Genomic DNA, 4,985 nt, shown 5'->3' with positions numbered 1-4,985 from the left:
TTTACGTCTGGAAATAGACACGCATACAGTTCCGGCCCTGGCTTTTTTAATTCACAGTGTAATCCAAAGGATTGTTAAGGATCAGATATGTATCAATTTTGACGTGAATTTTGGAAACTATAAAGCACTAAATACTGTAATTTTAAGTTGTTTCTACAAAAATTACTATTATTAGTCCATAGTAAAAACTAAAAACTCTAAACTTCGTTCCTTTGGAACAGTATATAATGAAAAGTTTTAATTTCTCATTTCCTGTTACGTTTATTTTTTCCTTCTAGAAATTTTCTGTGTACGTAAAGCTTATTTTGTAGACGTCCCCTTAGAACTAGTTCTATAGACTTAGAATTAGTAGTTGGTAGATTAATCAAAAAAGATAACACCCAAAGGAAGGAAGTTATCAAAGATTAAAGGGATTACTGGACACAAGTGCTAACTTGACACACCTAAGATGGGAAAATTTGAGCATCAAAATAACTTCCTGATTGAAACACTACAAATACATAAAAATTCTTGACTTCATAATAATTCCTTAAAAATGAAATACACTAGTCATGATTAAGGTTAGGGCATCAGGTCACTATTGTAAAACTTGATGAGGGGAAAGACATCAAGCATTTATCCTCTTTTTTTTTCTTTAAAGATTTTATTTATTCATTTGACACAGAGAGACACAGCGAGAACAGGAACACAAGCAGGGGTGAGTGGGAGAGGGAGAAGCAGGCTTCCCGCTGAGCAGGGAGCCTGATGCGGGGCTCGATCCCAGGACCCTGGGACGATGACCTGAGCTGAAGGCAGACGCTTAACGACTGAGCCACCCAGGCGCCCCGCATTTATCATTTCTTGCATGAACTGCATTTCATTGTAGCCAACATGCTAATGAGAATTCTAGCTAATAAATGAATTATATAGAACAATCACCATTTTGCTACTCCTAATGAAATAATACAAAGTACAACATTTAATAGATGATAAAATTAAGGTGAAATGTTGATGGGAAACTTTTAAAAAATTTTTGTAATTTTTTTATGGGGAACTTATTATAGGTGGATTAGACTGGCACCACCTGAACCACCTCACTGATCGATCTTATGATTGAGTCTGGGACAACCAGACATTGTGTATTTCATGAGGTGATGCAACAGAAAGTACACACCACCCAACCTGTGAAGGATTCTTGCCTAAAAATTGAACCCAATATAGAGAAGCAATCAGCTAAATTCAGAATGTGCGATATTCTATAAGATAAATGCTCCAGTCTCTTTATCAATGGACTTTAAAGAGGAGGGAGGGAGGAAAGTACTACAAAATCAGAGACTTAAAGAGACCTATAACCAAAGGCAGTGTGTAGACCTTGTCTGGATCCTGATTTGAAGAAAGCAACCATAAAAAAGACATTTTGAGGGGTGCCGGGTGGCTTAGTTGGTTGAGTGTCTGACTCTTGATTTAGGCTCAGGTCATGATCTCAGGGTCGTGGGATTGAGCCCCCCATCAGGCTCCATGCCCAGTGTGGAGTCTGCTTGAGATTCTCTCTCTCTCCCTCTGCCCCTCCCCCACGAGTTCACTCTCACACACGCTCGCTCGCTCTCTCTCAAAAAAAAAAAATTTTTTTTTTTGATGGGGCGCCTGGATGGCTCAGTCATTAAGCGTCTGCCTTTGGCTCAGGTCATGATCCCAGGGTCCCAGGATCAAGCCCCGCATCAGGCTCCCTGCTCTGCAGGAAGACTGCCTCTCCCTTTCCCTCTCCCCCTGCTTGTGTTCCCTCTCTCGCTGTCAAATAAATCTTTTAAAAAAAATCAAATATATAATGTTAGGAGCACTTAAAGTTCATTTTTATTGTGATAATTTTTTAAATGAATATGTAACCAGTCTTAAAAGGGAATATTATAAATAGTAGTGGCAATGGGAAAAAGTCTCTGTCAAATAAATAAAAATTTTAAAATCCTAAAAAAAAATTTTTGAGACAAAATTTTAATATGGACTGAGCCATTAGATGATATTAAGGAAGCGCTATAATTTTGCTAAGAATGCTAATGGAATGTGGCTGTGTTTAAAGGAATAAAAGAGTAAGTCATCATTGATGCATATTGCAATGCTTATAGGTGAAATTTTTAAAAACTTTAAAAAAGATACAAACATGGCAAAATATAACTGATAAAATATTAACTGATAAACCTGTGATGGGCATAGAGGGGTTCATTATCAACAATAGCCTCTATCTACTTCTCTATATATTTGAAAATTGTCTATTGCATGGAGCACTTGGTGTTATAGGAAAACAATGAATCATGGAACACTTCATCAAAAATTAATGATGTACTGTATGGTGACTAACATAACATACTGAAATAAAATAAAATTTTTAAAAAGATTAAAGGAAATGGCTGAAACAAAAAAAATTGTCAAAATAAAAATTAATAAGGGAAAATTATCAGGTTCTTAGAGTACTTTTCAAATGCATAACAAATCTTGTTCCATGTAAACCTAAAAAAAAAACAAAAACGGCAGTTAAAGCAGAGGATTACTGATCCTTTGACTTGGGTCAAGATCTTTTAAAATACAAATCAACTGATTGGAGCCTCTCACTGTTTCTCCTACATAAACCACAGACATAATAATGCATCACCTACTATTTCTGCTTTTTTAAAGTGGCCCAAGAACTTACAGAAACAAGTGAAGGAATCAACTCAAAGAGTCCTAGTTTTGTTTTTGTTTTTTCTGCAATCCTCCCCTATCATTTACAATTATCTTGGACACAACTATCTTGTCAGTGACTTTTTTTTTTTTAGCTCTTTATAAGTTTCCTCCGACTCTCATAATTTTTCATACTATTTCATTGGTTTATGTCATATTTAAATTCTATAATTACAACAATGACTGCCACTAGCATAAACAGGCTTGGGAACAAACAGCTAACAGGAAGTAAACACGTAACTTGACTGGTGGGAGCAGTACTTCTCCAGCATACCAGAGGGGAGCCCAGATGTAAGCCTCCAGCTGTCAGTATGCTTTAACTTGGTCAGCCAATCCAATTGCACAAAGGGTACAAGAATGGGTAAAAACAGCCTCTATTATAGGCAAAAAAAATCTTTAAAAAAAAAAAGATTTTAAAGAGAGAGAGCACCTGTGCATGAGCAGGGGGAGGGGCAGAAGAAGAAGGAGAGAATCTCAAGCCGACTCCCCCACTGAACGCAGAGCCTAACTTGGGGCTCAATCCCATGACCCTGAGATCATGCCTGGAGCCAAAATCAAGAGTTGGACACTTAACTGAGCCACCCAGGCGCCCCAAAGATCCAGCTTCTAAAAATTACTCGGATGTGGGATTACACACACATCCCGGCCCACCCTAATATTGTGGGTCCTGGGGCAGGAGTATAAATGGAGTCTAACTCTGACATATTTTTAAGCGTCTAAGTAAAGAACCATCAAATAAATGTCCTTCTACCTTGGCAAATATTCCTTCTCAAAGAACAGAAATCTAGGATCGAATTTGGAATTCTTATATACTATATGAAGTGCAGCACAGGAACTAGGTCTGCTTGCTCTTCCCACAAGGCCCTGAGTCAGTCTTTTACTAGTTTTAGCTTACCACGAGAGTCCTGGTATGCACGCATGCAGACACCCCAGTCTGCACATCCAAGCTCCATCCACACTATTCACGAACTGCCATTCCTTAAGTGTAAAGTATACATCTGTAGCACAGTCTGTCCTCAGGATGATCTGAGAGGCCTGCATCTGTTCTGGGATCAAGCTTTGGGCTGGTCAGGCAGGGAATTCTGGGGCTCTGGCTATCTGGTGCATAGTGGGTAGAGGAACATGAACTTCCAAGTGAGTACAATCCCTTGGTTCCTTCAATTTTTCATTCCGAGAGGCACAGCCAGTGTGAGGATCAGGGCAGGGACCCCTCTTGCCCAAGTCTAAGTACACACACACACCCATGGTGTCATACTATATATACTGTTAGACTTGCTTTTTCCATTTCGTATCATGAATACCTTTCCATTAGTAGCATATTCTGTAAGAGGTGTGTAGGGTTACTTGGCAGCATCACATTTTAACCACTCTGGTGACCTTGTGCAAATAGGGCATAAGCATACTACTAGTATTATGCGGTGTAAATGTAAAATAGGGTTTAGTAAGGGAAACACTTGGGACAAAAGTAGAGTGCATCCAATTTCCTGAGTTTTTATCCCACAGAGATTCAGACAGGCACAGAAGTACTAGTATTTTTTTTTTTTTTTAAGATTTATTTGAAAGAGAGGCCATGAGAGGTAGAGAGCGAGCGAGCACACAAGCAGGGCGAGTGACAGGCAGAGGGAGAAGCAGGCTCCCCACTGAGCAGGGAGCTGGATGCGGGGTTCGATCCCAGGACCCCTGGATCATGACCTGAGCCGAAGGCAGACACTTAACTTACTGAGGCACCCGAACAGGACTGGTATTCATGGAAAGGACTCTGAGGAAACCAACTCCTGTAATAGTTTACATATTCCTAACATTTACTGGGGAAAGGGCATGCAGAATATATCTAGACAAGTATATAACAATGTAGCTTGTTAGTGCAGCAATTTACAAAAGCGGAGCCTTTGGAATTCTGGTAGCCTATTCTTTTCTTCAATTAACAATTAGGTTGCTTGTATATTGCTCTTGTAATGCTGCAGTGAGTACTGACTTATTTGTAAGAGAAATACCTAGAAATGGAATTAACTTTTCAAAGGTATGTGTATTTAATATTGCAAAACTGTTCTCCACTACATCTTCTATATGAGGGTACTAGTTTCTCAGTATCTTTGTCACGCCCCTCTCCCTATGACTCAAGACTATCCAGTCTCCTCCCTTCATTCTTCTTTTGGTGAAAATGATCTTAGTTACAGCAGCTCGTCTCATGTAGTCATTGATTGGTTTTCTTTTTTCTCCTAAACCGATTTCAAGTTAGGAAACACATTTTAAAAAGCCTTAGATTCTGGTTCTCTTTTAGCTATAATCTGCCA

This window comes from Leptonychotes weddellii, chromosome 14 (assembly GCF_054177405.1).
Source record: "Leptonychotes weddellii isolate Sample4059 chromosome 14, ASM5417740v2, whole genome shotgun sequence".
In the NCBI taxonomy this organism is placed as follows: Eukaryota; Metazoa; Chordata; class Mammalia; order Carnivora; family Phocidae; genus Leptonychotes; species Leptonychotes weddellii.
Note: the sequence above shows the minus strand (reverse complement) of the source record.